Source organism: Bos grunniens, chromosome X, assembly GCF_055505025.1.
Source record: "Bos grunniens cultivar Pamir isolate PY7600 chromosome X, Bosgru_T2T1.0, whole genome shotgun sequence".
Lineage (NCBI taxonomy): Eukaryota > Metazoa > Chordata > Mammalia > Artiodactyla > Bovidae > Bos > Bos grunniens.
In genome coordinates this window covers 36,908,279-36,929,101 of record NC_141194.1, presented here as the reverse complement: position 1 = coordinate 36,929,101, position 20,823 = coordinate 36,908,279, and the positions used below count along the sequence as shown (strand labels likewise).

Below are 20,823 nucleotides of genomic sequence, written 5' to 3'. Positions count from 1 at the left end.
GGCAAGAGAAGGATACATGTAACTCAATCTATTGAGAAACGTACATTTTTGAAGTTCCCACCTGTCTATAATGGCATTCCCTGAGGATTTAAAACAAGCATTGGGTAAACACATCTTAAAAAGTCAAAAATCTGAACCCAGAGATTGTCATACTGAGTAAAGTTAAATCGGACAAAGATGAATACAATATGATATCACCTATATGTAGAATCGAAAATATGATACAAAAGAATTTATTTAGAAAATAGACTCACAGACATAGAAAACACATTTACAGTTACCAAAGGGGAAAAAGAGGGGGTCAATTAGGTTGGGTTTAACATATACACACTGCTATATATGAAATAGATAACAAGGACCTAGTGTATAGCACAGAGAACTCTTCTCAATCCTCTGTAATGATCTATATGGGAAAAGAATCTTAAAAAAGAGGGGATATATGCATATGTATAACTGACTGACTTTGCTGTACAGCAGAAACTAACACAGCATTGTAAATCAACTATGAAGTGAAAGTATAAAAGTGTCAGTTGCTCAGTCATGTCAAACTCTTTGTGATCCCATGGACTATATAGCCCGCCAGGCTACTCTGTCCATGGGATTCTCCAGGCAAGAATACCGGAGTGGGTAGCCATGTCCTTTCCCAGGGGATCTTCCCAACCCAGGGATTGAACCCAGGTCGCCCACATTGAAGGCAGATCCTTTACCATCTGAGCCACCAGGGAAGCCCAAATCAACTATACTTCAATTTAAAAAAAACTCAAAAATATTGAGATCGTGAAAAATTGATGGCCATGGTTCATGTGTTAAGTACTGTATTACACAGCACAGAACAAATTACCAACCAAACACTACATTTCTCCTTAAACGTTGTACCGAGGATCACCCCAGGTGCAACTGCAGAGGCAAAATTTGTACTCTGCATTCCCTTTTTCTTCTCTTTGTTGCTAAAGTAATGTTTCTTCCCCAGTGCTCAAAAACTTTCCCTCGTGTGGTACTCACTTTTTGTCTTTTTCATGTTCTACCCACTAAGTACATTCAAAATGTACTCAGGCCCTACAAGGTTTGAGAAATTAAGCTGACTAAAACTAAAATGCTAATGGTATGATGGATCACTCTTTCCAGATCTATCAATGAGGAATGCTTTGGGAAGTAAGTAACAGTGATATCAGGAACAACAACGATAAAAAAGCTACAGTGACATAAACCACTGGAGGAAGAGCAATGCCAGGTTGGTTTGGTGGCTCACCCATGTGACCAAAGATCTAGGCTCTCTCTATTGTTAAGTTCTACTATACTTAGCATATGGGATATGGTCCCTTGGCTATTTGCTTCATGACTGCTTCCTAGCTCCAAGTATCACAGTAACAAGAAAACAAAGGCAGGATGTGACAGAAATTAAACCCAAATCACTCTTTCCCCTCATGCACTTCACTCCTTTTATCAGAAAGTACAAACTTTCCAAGAAGCCCCAGATGAATTTCCTTTATATTTCATTGACAAGGAAGAACAGGGAAGTAACTCACAGGGTTTTTTAGCTTCCACAGTGGAAGCCAGTGAGAAAAAGGATTAAAAATGGTTTTCAGGGAATGAACTAAATGTGCCTGCCATACCAGACAATGTGCATGAGATTAAATAGAGATCTTTAGGCTTACATAGGAAAAAAAGAACAGCAATACATAAATGGAGGTTGTGGCTGTTTGTAGCTCTCCCCTTCCTATCCACCTGTGAATCTGGGGTAGGTAGAAGCTCTCTTGTTCATGTTTTTATTTCCACTTCAGAAATTTCATACATTTTCATAGAACAAATGATGGCAGAATATGAAAATCTCTCTGAACGAATTCCACAGGAATTCACTGCATGCTTCACAACTCCAACACATCTATTCCTCACAGGATATTTTTTAACTGAAAGGAAAAGTATCAAGACTCTGGTGTGAACTGGAGAAGAGGACAGGTATTTTATAAAGTATTGCCAGAGTGAGAAGTAATAAACCTGGGAGTTCAGCATTTGGTCAAAATGATACATTACACCAATGCAGTGACTCAATTCCAGTCATGCTTTTGGACTCTAAAATTCCAGAAGAAGCCCTCCTACATTGTTAGTGGGAATTTAAATTGGTGCAACCACTATGGAGAACAGTGCAGAGGCTCCTTAAAAAACTAAAAACAGTTATCATATGATCCAATGATCCCATTTCTAGGCATGTATTCAGAAAATGACTCTAATTTGAAAAGATATAATACATGCGCCCAATGTTCACTGTAGCACTATTGACAACAGCCAGGACATGGAAGCAACCTAAATGTATATTGCCCGATGAATGGATAAACAAGGTGTGGTAAATATACAATGGAATATTACTCAGCCACAAAAATGAATGAAATAATGCCATTTGCAGCAACATGCATGGACCCACAGATTATCATATAAGTAGTGAAGTCAGACAAAGACAAACATAACATGGTATCACAGGTAGAATCTTTAAAAAATGATACAAATAAACTTATTTACAAAAGAGACTGTCAGATATAGAAAACAAATTTATGGTTACCAAAAAAGGGGCGGGAGGCACAAATTACAAGAGTGGGATTAACAGATCTACATTACTTTACATAAAACAGATAAATAATAAGGTCCTACTGTATATTGGAGAAGGCAATGGCACCCCACTCCAGTATTCTTGCCTGGAAAATCCCATGGACGGAGGAGCCTGGTAGGCTGCAGTCCAGGGGGTCACAAAGAGTCAGACACGACTGATGGACTTCACTCACTTCATGTTTGTTTTTTTTTTCACTTCATGTTTTATCACTGGAGAAGGAAATGGCAACCCACTCCAGTATTCTTGCCTGGACAATCCCATGGACAGAGGAGCCTGGTGGGCCATGGTCCATGGGGTTGCAGAGAGTCGGATGCAACTGAAGTGACTAAGCATGCACTGTATAGTACAGGAAACTAAACTGGTATAATAGCTTATAATGGAAAAGAATCTGAATATATATATATATATATATATATATATCTGAATCAGTTTGCTATACACCAGAAATTAATACATTGTAAATCAACTATAGCTCAATTAAAATATATAAAATTAAAAAAATAAAATTTCAGGAGAGTAACTAATATTTCTACAAAACGAAAGCAGCTCCCATTATACCTCATGTTCTTGTTAACCTTTACTCTTCTATTTGCTCCCCTAACAATATTGTCCCTTACACTGCTTAATAACAGAACAAAATGGGGAGAAATTATTCAGGATTTAAATGAAGTAAGTGTGAGAAAATAAAAGAAAAATCCTTACAACTTTGAAACTTCTTGGAGTAGGATTTGCCCACTTAAGAAATGTTCCCTCAGATGAAAACATACATGAATCTATGAAGAAGAAAAGTTTGTGCACTTGGATTTGAATGGACTGGATCATTTGGTACCTTGACCTAGTTTGAAAATCTATAAAAACATCAGAAACAGAAATGAGAAATGAAATGCTGCTAAGTCGCTTCAGTCGTGTCTGACTCTGTGCGACCCCATAGACAGCGGCCCACCAGGCTCCCCCGTCCCTGGGATTGTCCAGGCAAGAACACTGGAGTGGGTTGCCATTTCCTTCTCCAATGCGTGAAAGGGAAAAGTGAAAGTGAAGTCGCTCTGTCGTGTCCAACTCTTCTCGACCCCATGGTCTGCAGCCCACCAGGCTCCTCCATCCATGGGATTTTCCAGGCAAGAGTACTGGAGTGGGGTGCCATTGCCTTCTCCAGAGAAATGAAATAGGAAGAAGAAAATTAAAAGTTTTCAGCTTACAGTGTTCACAAAAATTAAGTAGTTCATTTTATTTAATCTCACAACAAATTTGGAGGTGGCTATTATCCTCATTTACAGTAAGGAAACTGAATAAGGAACAAATAAATCACTTGATTAAGGTTACAAACTGGGGAGATCAGAATCTACACTAAAGTCTGTCTGCCGTGCTCGCTTTGGCAGCACATATACTAAAATTTGAACGATAGAGAGAAGATTAGCATGGCCCCTGCACAAGGATGACATGCAAATTCGTGAAGCGTTCCATATTTTTAGCCAGGAAATGGAAGCAACCTAGATGTCCATCAGCAGACAAATGGATAAAGCTGTGGTACATATACCAATGGAATATTACTCAGTCATTAAAAAGAATACATTTGAATCAGTTCTAATGAGGTGGATGAAACTGGAGCCGATTATACAGAGTGAAGTAAGCCAGAAAGAAAAACACCAATACAGTATACTAATGCATATATATGGAATTTAGAAAGATGGTAACAATAACCCTGTTTATGAGACAGCAAAAGAGACACAGATGTATAGAACAGTCTTTTGGACTCTGTGGGAGAGGGTGAGGGTGGGATGATTTGGGAGAATGACATTGAAACATGTATAATATCATATATGAAATGAATCGCCAATCCAGGTTCAATGCATGATACAGGATGCTCGGGGCTGGTGCACTGGGATGACCCAGAGGGATGGTACGGGGAGGGAGGTGGGAGGGGGGTTTAGGATGGGGAACACGTGTATACCCGTGGAGGATTCATTTCAATATTTGGCAAAACCAATACAATATTGTAAAGTTTAAAAATAAAATAAAATTTAAAAAAAATAAAGTCTGTCTGCCAAATCTATGTACTTTTGACTTTTTCCACCAAACAGAGAAAGAGGAACCATCACACATGCCCAGAATAGGTATATTCTTCAGAAATGTTCTATTAAATGAAAAAGATGCAAAGCCTAGTTAAAATGACAACAGCTCCCTGAAGGAAATAGAAAATGCCCTTGGATGCACAGAGCAATCGCAAAACAAAGTTCTCAAAGCAATTGTGGGTGAAGCTAACTGACCAGAGATGACCAAGAAAATAATGAACCTTGTAATAGGAAGACAGCCAATTTATACCCCAAGGAGTGAGGGAGAAGGGAGAGAAAAGTAAGTAAGGTGGACAGTGAAAGAGAGAGAGAGAAGGAAATGGGAGCGAAGAGGTACCAGGGCAATTAAATGATGAAGGCGAAATTGTTTGGGCAGGAAAGTAGCCATTATCAAGAACATTCTATCACACAAGAAGAAGAAGCTTCTGGAAGAAGAGCTTCTGTCACAATTATTGAGATGGAACCATTTGAAGTAAAAGGAAAAGTTAATTTTCTATGAACCAAAGCAATTCTTCCCCCGTATGTGTCTTCCGAGATCAAACTTAAGGGCTCAAATATCACAGAGAATCCACAGATATAAGGACTCTCATGGTTGAATTGATTATATTTCCCCACACCCAATTATTGAGTACAGCAGCTACTTATGTAACTTTTCTGAACATAAACATTTCCCCTCTGGCCTTGAAGGATAACCTTCAAGGAAGTTCATGCTTCAAGCATTTTACGATTTAATTTTTTAATCCCTAATATCCTTGAATTTAATCTTTTTTTTATTTGTAGTTCTCAGCACTAAAACCAACAGTGGTTTTATTCTAGCCATGATTTGTTTTTGATCCTTCTGATTCTGTTATCTCCCTTATCTTTAGCTGACTTTCACTGACTCATGAGTAAATCATAGCTGATAAATCTCTAAAACTCAAATTGACTTATCTCAATAACAAGTTTGTTGATGTGAACTCAGGAGGTACATATTAATTTGTTGTTAGAATGGTAGAGCTAAGTAAACATGCCATAAGAGGATGCAGATGACATTTTTAAGACCCAAGGTTAAGGACACTCCAAGTTCAATGAGAAGGCAATGGCACCCCACTCCAGTACTCTTGCCTGGAAAATCCCATGGACGGAGGAGCCTGGTAGGCTGCAGTCCATGGGGTTGCTAAGAGTCGGACACGACTGAGTGACTTCACTTTGACTTTTCACTTTCATGCACTGGAGAAGGAAATGGCAACCCACTCCAGTGTTCTTGCCTGGAGAATCCCATGGACAGAGAAGCCTGGTGGGCTGCTGTCTATGGGGTTGCACAGAGTCGGACACAACTGAAGCGACTTAGCAGCAGCAGCAGCAAGTTCAATGAACGACCAGTGAGCTAACAGCTCAACCCAGCCTCTTCCCCTCAGGCCTACTGAAGTGTGCCAAGACAGTATGATTCTTACCATCAACCAACACCACCCTGCTTTCCCAGTCAATATTAAGAGAATACGCAGGAGGGGAAAGGGTTGCTAGTCTTTTAGGGGGTGTTCATGAAGACAAATTATTCTCTTGCCTTTCAATGGGGAGGAAATAATTATCTGAAATGAAATGGTCCTCTTCCAGGAATGCAAAGCAAGAGGAGAGTTATAGAACCTGGCTAAGATATCCTTAAGGTAGTATGTGATCTATGGGAAAGGAATTTTGACACAGCTGGGGGACAGTTTCCTGGTAAAGATAAAGCTGTATCACTTTTTTGCCCCCAATGACTTAAAAATCCTCAACAAACTGGTTCTAGGACCTAAAATGATAAAATTTAGAATCATGTAATTCATGGCCACATTGATTTATAATTCTCTGAAAAATAAAATAACCTACATCCTGCTTTTATTCAGCTTGGGCCATCAAGAGCACAATATGATTTGTTGAAACAAGAGTGCATATATAAAAGAGTGGTCACAGAGTTCAAAATAGACAGCACACTATCCATTTTTGTAACAGCATTGAAAGTTAGTAGCTTAATCTGAGGTTTTTTAACTTTATTGAAATAAAGTTGATTTACAAAGTTATGTTAGTTTCAGGTATACAGCACAATCATTCAGTTATACATATGTATATCCTGTTTCAGATTCTTTTGCTTTATAGGTTATTACAAGATATTGCATAGAGCTCCCTGTGCTATACAGTAGGTCCTTGTTTCTTATCTATTTTAGTGTGTATATGTTAATCCCAAACTCCTAATTTATCCCTCTCCCTCTCTTTTGGTAACCATGTTTGTTTTCTATGTCTGTGAGTCCATTTCTGTTTTGTAAATAAGTTCATCTGTATTTTTCTTTTTTACATTCCACGTAAGTTATATCATTTTACGATTTAATATCATGTGATACTTGTCTTTATCTGGTTTACTTCACTTGGTATGAGCATCTCTAGGTTCATCCACGTTGCTGCAAATTGCATTATTTTATTCTTTTCCATTGTTGTATATTATTCCATTGCATCAAGTTTAACTTGGGTCTCCCAACAGTAGATCTTAAGACAAGGACTTGGGGGCAGATTAACTATTTGCAAGGTAACCCCAGGATTGTAAAAGTGAGAGAGTACGGAAAGTGGGGCAAAGGAAGAAGGAAAGAAAATCAAAGTTTTATTATTGTTGTGAGCCAATGGGACTGAGTTCATATGGACAGAATATGAGAAATTGCAAGGTACATGCCTCAGAAGGATACCACTGATGTTTGCGGGGGTGAGGACATTAATCTACCCACTCATACACAACCACTGGCTGAGGCTTGTCCCATGGAGCATTACCCTCCTTTCATCTGTGCCTGCATCCATGGATGGACACCATTCTTGGCCCCATGTGCCCATTTGACATGCGTCTCTGGCATCTGCAGGAGACTCTCCTTCACAGATAAGCATAAATCAAGGGCCTGAGGTGTCAGGTGGTATATCACCAAACTCTGTTAAAGAGGTCTGAGTGATTGCTGTTGTCTTCACAGAATCAGATGCTAGTGGGATGGGTTCCTATATTATTGACTGCACAGGGATCCTAAGACAATACAGATGTTCAATTATTGTCAAGTCCTGAAGGGCAAATTTCAATCAAAATGATCCCCATCTCTTTTTTAGAAGTATTTTTCAAGAGTGACATCTTTTCTAAAACAAGCAGACCTGCAAAGGACTTTTAAATATTGGAAATACATGAGGTAGCAAGAGAGATTTGATTACCTCTCAGCTCAAGGCCACCAGTAACTAATGACTGAACATCATTCAGTCAAGCAGGCAGACGCTTTACCACCTGAGCCACAAGGGAAGCCTGACTGAACATCAGACAATTCCAAAATTCCTCTGCTATGCCAGGTCGTGGAGAGTTTCTCTCTCAATCATTTGGAATTGGTTGATTGATCAATGATTCAATGATTCAATGGAATCAATTATTCCAATCATTTGCCTTCATTCTAATTATGAGGAGCATTCACATTAAACTGTGAAACTCCAGTCATAAATTCCAGAAAATCAGGGAACAATGATGGATGAAAACCATCACTGACCTATGAAGGTCATCATAGATCATGACCTTCCCTGGCGGTCCAGTGGTTAAGAGTCTGCATTTCCAGTGTAGGGGGAATGGGTTTGATCCCTGGTTGGGGAACAAGGATCCCACATGAGAAAGAGCCAAAAAAAAAAAAAAAAAAGATTGGTCACTGCTTTCAGAACTACACTGTGAGAAAGCTCAAGGGGCCACTGGGGAGGAAGAATTAAGAGGGTGAGTCTGTTATGATCCAGCAATCCCACTGCTGGGCATACACACTGAGGAAATCAGAAGGGAAAGAGACACGTGTACCCCAATGTTCATCGCAGCACTGTTTATAATAGCCAGGACATGGAAGCAACCTAGATGTCCATCAGCAGATGAATGGATAAGAAAGCTGTGGTACATATACACAATGGAGTATTACTCAGCCATTAAAAAGAATTCATTTGAATCAGTTCTAATGAGGTGGATGAAACTGGAGCCTATAATACAGAGTGAAGTAAGCCAGAAGGAAAAACACCAATACAGTATACTAACGCATATATATGGAATTTAGAAAGATGATAACAATAACCCTGTGTACGAGACAGCAAAAGAGACACTGATGTATAGAACAGTCTTATGGACTCTGTGGGAGAGGGAGAGGGTGGGAAGATTTGGGAGAATGGCATTGAAACATGTAAAATATCATGTATGAAACGAGATGCCAGTCCAGGTTCAATGCACGATACTGGATGCTTGGGGCTAGTGCACTGGGACGACCCAGAGGGATGGTATGGGGAGGGAGGAGGGAGGAGGGTTCAGGATGGGGAGCACATGTATACCTGTGATGGATTCATTTTGATATTTGGCAAAACTAATACAATTATATAAAGTTTAAAAACAAAATAAAATAAAAAAAAAAGAAAACTGGAAAAAAAAAAAAAAGAGGGTGAGTCTGGACTTCAATGGGTGTCACTCTGAAATGTTTTTGTTTCCTTTCAGTTTTTGCTTAAACTTGGAGAACACTAACCCAACTCTTTCCATTTATAAATGAAAACAGGACTTCCCTGGTGGTCTAGTGGTATGGACTCAGTGCTTTCACGGATGACAGCCCAAGTTCAATCCCTGGAAGAGGAACTAGGATCCTGCAAGCCGCACAGCGTAGCAAAAAATAAAAATAAAAAATGAAGCAACAGCCTGGGAGCTGAAAAGTGGCTTGTTAATGACTGTACTGCCAAATAAAAACAAAGCTAAGACCAGGAATCTGAGTTCTAAGCTAGCAACACACTTCCTAATTCACCTCGGTTTTTTTTTTTGGTGGGAGGAGAGGGTTGGGAGGGGGGTTTTGCATCAACAACCTGGTGCCAGTCCTCTTAGCACCAAGCAGCCCTATTGCCTTTTCTTTAACAAATGTACCAGGAAGAAAATAAAATAGTACTTAGTACTGACTGCAGCCACTTATTGCTCTCTAAGGAAATGATCCAAATCACCTCAGAGGTAGTTTGTTTAGAGAAATCCTTTCATGATGAAACTTGACTCGTTTTTTAATGGAGAAATGGAGAACATTTGGCCCAAAATTTAAATGCATGGCAGCCAGAAAAGAGAGCTGAATTACTCTGTGAAACAGAGTAAGAGATTAAGGTGGCTGAGAGGGAGACCAGCAAGAAGGAAAGAGGGGATGAGAGAAAGGGAGTGAGAGGGGCCTGGGTGGAAGCAATATGGAGTCCTCTGGAGAGATTCAGTGTAAATATGGTGGTGTGATATTCGGTTGCAAGTTATTTGTGGGGCTAAGCAGGCCTTGGCTGTCACCATCTTCCCTTTCCTGTTACTACCAAGATTTAAAAGTCTGGCCACGCACAAAAGCCTTTTGTTAGTTCTACTTGAGTAAACAGATAAAATGAGGCCTAGCAATGGGGAAGTAGACAGTGGAGGTCAGAGCTGAAAGAGAAGGCTGAGGGTGAGCGAATGATCTGGGCACTATGTGCTTTGACCATCCTCTTACCACCTCTTCACATCAAAGTAATTTCCTGCTTATTGTGCACGAAAGCACTATGAGGAAAAGTGAAAAAGAATATATGAAAATTACTTCAGCGTTCAGTTTCTTGTCAGGAGAACTGACATGTAAAACTTGGTGTGACTCATTTAGGTAGGAGGCAGCGCAGGAAAAATTAACAAGAATTTGAAGGGATGTGTATTTGCTTTAAAGAGTTATGATCACGAAGGGGGAAAATGCCATAAAATTTGCACATGCACTTTATTTTAAATGTTGACATATTACGAACATCAAGAACGTACTGATGAAAGAATTCATGCTTACATTTATGAAAGGCCTATTATTATAACAATTACTTTTGGAAAAAGCCCCACTCAACCCATTAGGAATAATGCAATGGGATTTCTCTGAAATATTATAAAATATATACTACTAATGGAGCTTAATGGTAGCTTAGGCCTCCCAAAGCAGTTAACCTTAATAGCAAGAAAATCCAAAATCACAGTAAGGGAACGGCTAAGACAAAATATAAATGAAAAAGTGTATTTTATTTATTTCCCCATAAGTTATTTCAAAGAATTAAATTCCATGGGTAGGAGAAACAACTAAATACACAAGTTAGAAAGTTATTCTACCAAAAGAAAACATGATGAAATTCTAAGATAGTTTAGTATTCAGTATGGTCATTAACATAGTAGTTCTCACAATGTGGTCCCAGGACCACCACCAAGGGTGTCACCTAAGAACTTGTTAGAAATGTAGATTCTAGGGACCTACTCCAGACCTATGAAATCCACAGCTTTCAGGATGAGGCTCAGCAGTTGACACTGGAAAGAGCTCTCCAGGTGTTTCTAAAGCATGCTCAAGCTTGAGAATCACTGCTTGAGTAGCTTCAGATAAAACAGCTCTCAAAGATTATCAGTGCATACAAAAGACACAGATCACATGAGCTAAAGACATTAATGGCTTGGAGCCTTCCAGGTTACTCAAGGGGTATCTATTATGTCAGTGGGAAAAAGCCCAATTTGTATGCAGGTCAGGAAGCAACAGTTAGAACTGGACATGGAACAACAGACTGGTTCCAGATAGGAAAAGGAGTTCGTCAAGGCTGTATATTGTCACCCTGCTTATTTAACTTATATGCAGAGTACATCATGAGAAATGCTGGACTGGAAGAAACACAAACTGGAATCAAGATTGCCAGGAGAAATATCAATAACCTCAGATATGCAAATGACACCACCCTTATGGCAGAAAGTGAAGAGGAACTAAAAAGCCTCTTGATGAAAGTGAAAGAGGAGAGTGAAAAAGTTAGCTTAAAGCTCACGACTGAGCGACTGATCTGATCTGATAGTTGATATGTGGTTCCTGCACTATTGTACACATAATCAGCTTAATGTCACAGGATAGAACTAGGAATGGGACAGGATCCAGAAGTGTATACCTGTATATAAGATGATTACAGAACATTACAATATAATACACTTGCCCATTATTTTTCTGTAGGTTATCTTTTTCTCTTATACATTCCATCCATGGTGATCTTGTCATATAAATCATGATTCCAAGCTTTGCTTTGGCTGTTTCTATGATATCCTTTACTCTTATCTGACCCTTTACAGCTCTACCCTCCTTTTGGGATTCTGCTCATTCTGTCCATCAGTGGCTCAAATTATTAATTTCAAGAACTATTAGGTATATATCAAATAAAATAAATGATGAATAAATGAATGAATGAATGCATTTTTCAACACCATCTCAAACACTTCCCAGGTGCAAAATTTGAGACTCTCTTCCCTCTGAATATCTAACAATAATGATAAAGTTAACATTTATTGAGTGCTTGCCAGGTATTGGCTTAATTACTTCATGTGCATTTTCTCTTTTAATACTTATAAGAACTCTATAATATTTCATCTTATGTACATCCACCTCTATATTCATCACAGCATATTCACAATAGCCAAGACATGGAAGCAACCTAAATGTCCATCAACAGATGAATAAATAAAATAGATGTGATATGTACATACAACGGAATACTACCCAGTTGTAAAAAGGAATGACATAATGCCATTTGCAGCAACACGGATGGACCTAGAGATGGTCATAGCGAGTGAAGTAAGTCATAAAGAGAAAGACAAATACCATACAATATCATTTATATATGGAATCTAAAATATGACACAAATTAATCTATGGAACAGAAACAGACTCAGACATAGGTACAGTCTGCAGTTGCCAAAAAGGAGGGAAGTAGCAAGGGTGGATTGGGAGTTTGGGGCTAGCAAAGGCACACTAGTACATATAGGATGGATAAAGAACAAGGTCCCACTGCATAGTACAGGGAGCTGTATTCAATATCCTGTGACAACCCCTAATGGAAAATATGAAAAATAATGTGTACACACATCCTGAATTCACAAACGGAATCAGTTTGTTGTACAGCAGAAATTAATACAACATTGTTAATTTGTACACAATACAGCATATTGTATACTATACAAAATGATATTGTATTATATTACAATATCAACTATATTTCAATTTAAAAAAGTAAGCATTTCATCTTAAGGATGAGGAAACTGAGGTTTAGCAGATAAAGGAGCTGGGATTTGGACATAGGCAGCCTGAATCCAGTCATGTCACTCTTAACCATTATATTTTACTATACTTTTATAGAGTATGACCCTACTACATTGTCATTCTGTTCATCCATTCTTTGACAAATGCACATTTTTCCAGTGGGGGAAAAATGATTCTTTTACTGTTATCTGAACTGTGGGTCCTCAGACAAGAATAAATCAGGCTCTTGTTCATGACTGAAAACCAGCAGAAACAACACCAACACAATCAGAGCCACAGGGCTTCAGATATTGGAATTATCATATGCAAATTTTTGTTTTTAAGACTTCTTAGACATTAAAACTGAAGAAACAGAAGAAAACTTAAATGGCAATATTCAATGGTTCTCTAGTTAGTGTCCACAACCTGATTTATTGAATTCTCTTCTCTTTTATTTTAAAAGAGCAGTACTCTATCACTTCATGTCAAATACATGGGCAAAAAAAAAATGGAAACAGTGGCACGTTTTATTTTCTTGGGCTCTAAAATCACTGCAGGCAGTGACTGTAGCAATAAAACTAAAAGATACTTGGCTCCTTGGAAGAAAAACTATGACAAACCTAGACAGGGTATTCAAAAGCAGAGACATCACTTTGGCAACAAACATTCGTCTAGTTAAAGCTATGGTTTTTCCAGTAGTCATGTATGAATGTGAGATTTGGACCATAAAGAACACTGAGTGGCGAAGAATTGATGCTTTTGAACTGTGGTGCTGGAGAAGAATCTTGAGAGTCCCTTGGATAGCAAGGAGATCAAACCAGTCAATCCTAAAGGAAATCAACCCTGAATATTCACTGCAAGGACTGATGATGAAATTCTAATACTTTGGCCACCTGATGTGAAGAGCACACTCATTAGAAAAGATCCTAATGATGGAAAAGATTGAGGGCAGGACGGGAAGGGGCCAACAGAGGATGAGATGATTGGATGGCATTATCAACTCAATGGACATGAGTTTGAGCAAATTCTGGGAGATAGTGAAGAACAGGGAAGCCTGGCATGCTGCAGTCCATGGGGTCACAAAGAGTCAGGAACAACTTAGTGACTGAACAACTACTACTATTCTGAAATCCATGTTGACTTTGAAGTCACAGAAATTTTTGCTTATTTGAATCAGCTCTGACCTCCCCCTGCCCCCCCAAATAACACTGTTTTATTCTTCCCACAGTGTAATCAACAAATAAGAGTTTAGATGGCATCTTCTATCATCATCCTGACCATCTACCTAGATCCAAACAATGAGCACCAAGATCTTGCCAAGATATAAATTCAGGAGTTTAAAAAAAAAATCCTCCAGCTTCATATTTAAAAGATGACTTCCTTTGTCTTAAAAAAGAAGTAGCCTTGAAATGTTTCCATTATTCTAACACAGAAACAATGCACATTGATAATCACTTCATTGAAATGTTTATCATTAGGGTTACTATCTGTTTCACCTTTGGAAGAACAGGAACTGTTAAGTAACACAGCGTCCTTAATGTTACGTATCACTGTGAGAGTTTAATGTTATGATACTATGGCCCCATTTGCCCATGTTGCAAACATACCCTGGGACAGCACAGTATTTATCTTTCTGATATATTGGCTCACTTGATGTTTAAGTAATCTATGAATTCTAGCCTCATTAGATATGCACAGAGCTCCTTCTGCCATTGTTCCTTTTCTTCCCCCAACGATGATTTAACTTGACCTCCTAAATAAATACTATTGTGTGGAACCCTGCTCCAACTATTAATTGTAAGGAAAAGTGATGCCTACTGGAAAGCCCTGGAATTTTTAAGTTGGAACTAAAGTATAGGAAAATTCATTTTCCAAGTCAAGTAAAATGCTTTCTGCACAGGAGAACTGAATTCAAATGTAGAACCTAGAATAAGATGGCTAGCTCTCTACAACAGATGTAGGTTATAACTAGATCTAGAAACTTGTACTGCTTTATCTTTTTATTGAAGTATAATTGACACATAACATTGCTTTAGTTTCAGGTATATAACATAATGATTCAATATTTATGCATACTGCAAGATGATCACCATAGTAAGTCTAGTTAACAATAAATACAGATCTAAAAATGACTATGGTTACAATGTTTAAGGACATAAAAGACAAGACTAAATTGTTTAGGAGAAAACTGGAAACTATAAGTGACATAACATATCTGTTAAAGCAAGAGAATTTCTAGAATAGGAAAAAATACAAGAACCAAAATGAAGAATTTGACTGATGGGTGTTATCAGACATAATAGAAAAACGGAAGAGAATTGGTATTCAGGAAGACAGACTAGAGAAGAACATCTTTAAAATATTTAGAAGGACAAAAGGATGAAAAAAAAAAAAAGATGACTGGAGATATATAAAAAACAGTAAAATGGCCTTACCTAACAATACTATATAAAGTTGAAACATATAAAACCAAACTGATTACAAGAATTAGCTAGCTAATCACAAGACTGGCCAAATACCTATTACACCAAATAGCATTCCACAAACTTACAGGATATGTGACACTACAAAACCTGAAATTCTTTGTCTAACTGTATTAAAATCTACATGTGTGTGCATGCTCAGTTGTGTCCAACTCTTTGCGATCCCATGAACTGTAGCCCGCCAGGCTCCTCTGTCCATGGGATTCTCCACGCAAGAATACTGGAGTGGGTAGTCATTTCCTCCTCCAACGGATCTTCCCAACCCAGGGATTGAATCTGCATCTCCTGCATTGCAGGGAGATTCTTCACTGAGGAGCTGTTGGAGAAGACCCTAAAATTTACACTTCACACACTAAACAAGATAAATTTCAGGTGTATCTTGCTGACTGACTTTTTCCTACACAGTAGCATAGGAATAAGTCTTGCGTATAGACTAAAGATTGTTTCCTATTTCACAAGAATAAAATGTGTTGTTATTGTTAAATGGTATGAATTCATTTTACAAGGAGTAATAAACTAGAAATAAACAATAGGATTGGATTATATATTCTCTTGGAGAAAGAAATGGCAACCCACTCCAGTGTTCTTGCCTGGAGAATCCTAGGGACGGGGGAGCCTGGTGGGCTGCCGTCTCTGGGGTCGCAGAGTCGGACACAACTGAAGCAACTTAGCAGCATATATCCTCTTAAATTAGTCTGTGATTTCTCTATGTTAGTACTACTACATTAAGTGAGATATTATTTCTTTGGTGAAGGAAGGGATGTCTTTCAGCACCCTTGTATACCTTTTGACACCTAAGAGCACTAGCAATACACTAAGGGCACAGCAAGTGTTTAGTGACAGGTAAGAGGTATATATTGATGAAATATTTTATAAGTAGATGTATCTAGTGTGCCCAAAAATGGATGGAGTCATGTTATAAGAACACAGGAGTTCCCTGGAGGTCAAATCAGAGATGATTGAGGATCAACAATGAATCATGAAAACAGGATTATAATCCAATAAATAAAATAGGAGACCATTAGTTCATAATGATTCCATAAAACAAGTAAGAGTATTGGGAAAGTTCTTCTTTACTATTTAGTATACAAGGAAAATTAATAAATGTAGCAGGAATGACAGAGTTAGAAAATTGATACTAAGCAACTAATAAATATAGTGATAATTCAGGCATGAATCAAATAAATGGGATGAAAGTCTGTCAGAAAACAGGGTCAAAGTACCTCCCCATAGATTACAGATTAATTTCAAAGTAAAAAGGCACCTTTACAGAGGAGAAATCAGGTAGACACTACCTTAACCTAGTGATCAACGTTAAGTCATCAACAAAAGGGACAAACGGATCAACATTACTCCTGTAAGATTTCTACCAAAAAATGCACTATCTAAATGTGACCATGAGAAAATATCAGCTAAACCCAAAGTGAAAGACATTTTACAGGGGAACAAAACCCAGCATGTTCTCTTTTAAAATGGTAATATCATGAAAAACAAAGGCAAGACAAAGGAGCTGTGCCAGCTTAAAGAAGACTAAAGAAACAAGTTACTAAATGTAGTGTGGGCCCCTGAGTAGTAGCCTGGATTTAGGAGGGTGGGGTGGATGGGGGGCGAAGGTATAAAGCTGGCAGCATTTTGACCAAATCTCTTGAGAGCTTGTAATAAATGAAAATACTCGAGCTCCACCCCAAACCTTCTATTACCAGAATCTCTAGGGGTGGAGCCTGGGAATCTGTGTTTTAACCTGCCCTAATGATTGAGAAGCCTTCTCAAATGTTAAGAAGCATCAGGATTATCTAGTGAGCAGGTTAAAACACAAAACACAAATCACAAAATTGGGACAATTGGTGAAATTTGAAAATGGACTTTAAGATAATATTGTGACAATAATAAATTTCTTGAATTTGATAAATTTACTGTGTTTTTTTTAAAGAATGTCCTTATGCTTGAGAGGGCTTCCGGGGTAGCTCAAATGGTAAAGAATCTGCCTGCAATGCAAGAGACCTGGGTTCGATCCCTGGGTCGGGAAGATCCCCTGGAGAAGGGCATGGCAACCCACTCCAGTATTCCTATGGACAGAGGAGCCTGGCAGGCATGTCCATGGGGTTGCAAAGGCGCAGACACAACTGAGCAATTAACACTATGCTTGAGATAAGCATACAAGAAATTCAGTAAAATACCAAGTATAGGTGAATCTATGTCAAAGATATATGAGCATTTACTGGACTGTTCTTACAATGATTCTCTAGGTTTGAGTTTTTCACACCAGAGTTATTAAATACATACAAACACAGACATTCACCTGCCTTACTGTATCAAACCATCATTCTGCATCTTTACAAGATCATGTCTGTATCTATTAACTTTGTAGAAATTAACATTTGCTCTTCCAATTGGCCAACAACTCATACTCAGGGCTGCATTTCCACACTACACATCACTTACTTTTTTTAAAGCCACCATACTAGCACCCCATATAGTATTACTAAGCTAGCCATTGGTATGAGTCAGCAAGAGCAAACCATGCTCAATTAGATGCTTTATTCACTTAAAAAAAAAACTAAATTAAAACATTATACAAGCCCTCTGTGGTCATGTATGGATGTGAGAGTTGGACTGTGAAGAAGGCTGAGCGCCAAAGAATTGATGCTTTTGAACTGTGGTGTTGGAGAAGACTCTTGAGAGTCCCTTGGACTGCAAGGAGATCCAACCAGTCCATTCTAAAGGAGATCAGCCCTGGGATTTCTTTGGAAGGAATGATGCTAAAGCTGAAACTCTCGTACTTTGGCCACCTCATGCGAAGAGTTGACTCATTGGAAAAGACTCTGATGTTGGGAGGGATTGGGGGCAGGAGGAGAAGGGGATGACAGAGGATGAGATGGCTGGATGGCATCACTGACTTGATGGACATGAGTCTGAGTGAACTCCGGGAGTTGGTGATGGACAGGGAGGCCTGGCATGCTGCAATTCATGGGGTAGCAAAGAGTCGGACACAAACTGAACTGAACTGATAAGATATTCTGTACTGAGGGTTGGAAAATTTCAAAAAGAACCAGAGAGTAAATATTTGGGACTTTGTGGCCTATATAACCTCTTTCACAACCATTCAACTTTGCTATTCTTGCACAAAAGCAGCCATCATTAGACAATCTGTAAACAAATGAGTGTAGCTGTGCTGTGATATAACTTTATTCACAAAACCAGGCATCAGGCTACATGTAGCCAATGGGCTGTATTTTCCCAGACCCTGTTCTGTGCTAAGCACCTGTTCTACATTATACATTTTATTATATATTATTACATATATATTATGTATATATAATTGTATACATAATTGTAAGTAGGGGCGGTGGCTGGGAGGATCAACCCCACGCCATGGCTGCATGGGCACAGGAGGGCCTAGAGGAGCTATCCCACGTTGAAGGTCAGGAAGAGCGGTGGTAAGGAGATACCCCTCGTCCAAGGTAAGGAGCAATGGCTGCGCTTTGCTGGAGCGGCCGTGGAGAGATATCCCACGCCCAAGGTAAGAGAAACCCAAGTAAGATGGTACGTGTTGCAAGAGGGCATCAGAGGGCAGACACACTGAAACCATACTCACAGAAAACTAGTCAATCTAATCACACTAGGACCACAGCCTTGTCTAACTCAATGAAACTAAGCCATGCCCGTGGGGCAACCCAAGATGGGCGGGTCATGGTGGAGAGATCTGACAGAATGTGGTCCACTGGAGAAGGGAATGGCAAACCACTTCAGTATTCTTGCCTTGAGAACCCCATGAACAGTATGAAAAGGTAAAATGATACGATACTGAAAGAGAAACTCCCCAGGTCAGTAGGTGCCCAATATGCTACTGGAGATCAGTGGAGAAATAACTCCAGAAAGAATGAAGGGATGGAGCCAAAGCAAAAAGAATACCCAGCTGTGGATGTGACTGGTGATAGAAGCAAGGACCAGTGCTGTAAAGAGCAATATTGCATAGGAACCTGGAATGTCAGGTCCATGAATCAAGGCAAATTGGAAGTGATCAAACAAGAGATGGCAAGAGTGAATGTCGACATTCTAGGAATCAGCAAACTGAAATGGACTGGAATGGGTGAATCTAACTCAGATGACCATTATATCCACTACTGCAGGCAGGAATCCCTCAGAAGAAATGGAGTAGCCATCATGGTCAACAAAAGAGTCCTAAATGCAGTACTTGGATGCAATCTCAAAAATGACAGAATGATCTCTGTTCATTTGCAAGGCAAATCATTCAATATCACAGTAATCCAAGTCTATGCCCCAACCAGTAACACTGAAGAAGCTGAAGTTGAATGGTTCTATGAAGACCTACAAGACCTTTTAGAACTAACACCCAAAAAAGATGTCCTTTTCATTATAGGGGACTGGAATGCAAAAGTAGGAAGTCAAGAAACACCTGGAGGAACAGGCAAATTTGGCCTTGGAATATGGAATGAAGCAGGGCAAAGACTAATAGAGTTTTGCCAAGAAAATGCACTGGTCATAACAAACACCCTCTTCCAACAACACAAGAGAAGACTCTATACATGGACATCACCAGATGGTCAACACCAAAATCAGATTGATTATATTCTTTGCAGCCAAAGATGGAGAAGCTCTATACAGTCAGCAAAAACAAGACCAGGAGCTGACTGTGGCTGAGACCATGAACTCCTTATTGCCAAATTCAGACTTAAATTGAAGAAAGTAGGGAAAACCACTAGACCATTCAGGTATGACATAATTCAAAGCCCTTATGATTATACAGTGGAAGTGAGAAATAGATTTAAGGGCCTAGATCTGATAGACAGAGTGCCTGATGAACTATGGAATGAGGTTCGTGACATTGTATGGGAGACAGGGATCAAGACCATTCCCATAGAAAAGAAATGCAGAAAAGCAAAATAGCTGTCTGGAGAGGCCTTACAAATAGCTGTGAAAAGAAGAGAAGTGAAAAGCAAAGGAGAAAAGGAAAGATATAAACATCTGAATGCAGAGTTCCAAAGAATAGCAAGAAGAGATAAGAAAGCCTTTTCAGCGAACAATGCAAAGAAATAGAGGAAAACAACAGAATGGGAAAGACTAGAGATCTCTTCAAGAAAATCAGAGATACCAAAGGAACATTTCATGCAAAGATGGGCTCGATAAAGGACAGAAATGGTATGGACCTAACAGAAGCAGAAGGTATTAAGAAGAGGTGGCAAGAATACACAGAAGAACTGTACAAAAAAGATCTTCATGACCCAGATAATCACAATGGTGTGATCACTGACCTAGAGCCAGATATCCTGGAATGTGAAGTCAAGTGGGCCTTAGAAAGCATCACTACGAACAAAGCTAGTGGAGGTTATAGAATTCCAGTTGAGCTATTCCAAATCCTGAAAGATGATGCTGTGAAAGCGCTGCAGTCAATATGCCAGCAAATTTGGAAATCTCAGCAGTGGCCACAGGACTGGAAAAGGTCAGTTTTCATTCCAAACCCAAAGACAGGCAATGCCAAAAATGCTCAAACTACCGCAAAATTGCACTCATCTCACACGCTAGTAAAGTAATGCTCAAAATTCTCCAAGCCAGGCTTCAGCAATACGTGAACTGTGAACTTCCAGATGTTCAGGCTGGTTTTATAAAAG

The 20,823-nt window shown here is 39.0% G+C and overlaps 1 protein-coding gene and 1 non-coding gene across 14 annotated transcripts in view; one reads left to right on the top strand and one right to left on the bottom strand.

Annotated features, from left to right (window-relative positions):
• Window positions 1–20,823, bottom strand: part of SYTL5 (synaptotagmin like 5) — a 291,370-nt gene that overhangs the window by 228,724 nt on the left and 41,823 nt on the right. The gene's annotated exons all lie outside the window — the stretch shown is intronic.
• LOC147340149 (U6 spliceosomal RNA) lies at window positions 3,963–4,069 on the top strand. The gene has a single exon (XR_015159991.1). It is a non-coding gene; the product is annotated as a U6 spliceosomal RNA (small nuclear RNA).